The sequence below is a fragment of the Apodemus sylvaticus genome, chromosome 19 (assembly GCF_947179515.1).
Source record: "Apodemus sylvaticus chromosome 19, mApoSyl1.1, whole genome shotgun sequence".
In the NCBI taxonomy this organism is placed as follows: domain Eukaryota; kingdom Metazoa; phylum Chordata; class Mammalia; order Rodentia; family Muridae; genus Apodemus; species Apodemus sylvaticus.
Window position 1 is genome coordinate 32860793 of NC_067490.1, and position 1424 is coordinate 32862216.

The window sequence follows — 1424 nt, forward strand, 5'->3', positions numbered from 1 at the left end:
AACCCTAGATTGGTTTTGTGCTGTGTCCTGAATGGCTATGCACAATAGCTTGTGTGACATGGTTACCATCCCTGGAGCAGAGCCAGCAGGGTGTAGGCCTTGAGTGTCGATGAATTCTAGGCATAAGGCTTGTTTGTATATTTTACTTTACATTCTTCCCTCAGGGGAATGTCCTCTCTGCCAAGTTTAATGATTCTATGATAATTAGAAACAGCACAAGTCTGGGATTTAAGGGTATGTCTAATGTCCTCAGCAAAATGGTAAATGCTGTGACATTCAGGATAGTCTTTAAGACTGTGGGGCGGGGGGGGGGGGACTCTAAAAACATGAATTAAAAATATATATAAACAGGATTTCTCAACTATGCAAAATATAAGGATGTGATATGAATTGTATGATGGGCATCACGGACTAAAAGAACAAAGGCAGCTACACTAGCTGGTCAGAGAGTGAGAAAGGCAAGCAGATTTTCTGAGTTCCAGGTCAACCTGGGACAGCACCAGGTTAGGCCCACCAATGATGAGAATGGTAATCTCAAAGCAAGATCCGACCCAGCTAGCATATTGTCTGTGCTTACAAAGGCAGGCAGATCTCTGAAGGCATTTGCAATGGGTTATGTTTTTAATTGTACTTGCTATCCTTTTTTTTTCAGAATCAAGCAACTAAGGTCATAAACTGCTGATTTGTTGAATAATCAAAAGGGAACCTGGAGTAAATGACTAAATTAATATATAATTAATGACTTGGCTTCGATCCAAGAGTGAGCTACCCATAGAGAACTGCTTGGACAGCACACACAGCTCTTTTAGAATTATTCTAGCAGGATTTCTGCTTTTGGTTAGAAAACCCATGAGCTTTCCAGAAAATGTTCAGAAAGTTTTTTTAGCATGAGAGAGTTGTGTCTAACAGAGAGCTGTTTCTAGCAGAGAGCTGTCTTTAACAGGGACTGTCTCAAGCAGAAAGCTGTCTCAAGTAGACTACAGACCCAAAAGCTATCTGGAGAACTGTCTGGAGAGTCATTTTGAGCAGAACACAAAGCTGTCAGCTTGTTCCCCGTGATTGATTTCAAGTTGTTTCTTTCGCCACCCTCAAACAACCCTTTCTTCAAGACCCCCTCTCCAAGCTGAGACTGGTCCTTGCCAGCCTTACAAAGTCCCCTTCTGAGCAAGGAAACGGAGCTAGGAAACTTTTGTTCTTTCACTAAGTTTCAGAGAAATCCTTGGATCAGTCTGGCTCTCAACAGTTTACAGTCTCATCACCAAGGAGTAAGTGTTCCCCATTCCTACAATCTAACTAGCATTTTAATGTTCTTTGTTTTCTTGCTTCCTGTTGTGTCTGAAGTGAGACAGAATCATATTCCCATAATAGCTATGGACATTAGACACTTTAAAAAATGAATCAGTCATTTGTATTTCTTCTTTTGA

At 41.0% G+C, this 1424-nt stretch overlaps 1 non-coding gene across 1 annotated transcript; it reads left to right on the forward strand.

Moving 5' to 3' along the window:
- Positions 1-788: 788 nt before the first annotated feature.
- On the forward strand, positions 789-851 carry LOC127670332 (U7 small nuclear RNA). The gene has a single exon (XR_007974539.1). It is a non-coding gene; the product is annotated as a U7 small nuclear RNA (small nuclear RNA).
- The last annotated feature ends 573 nt before the right edge of the window (positions 852-1424 follow it).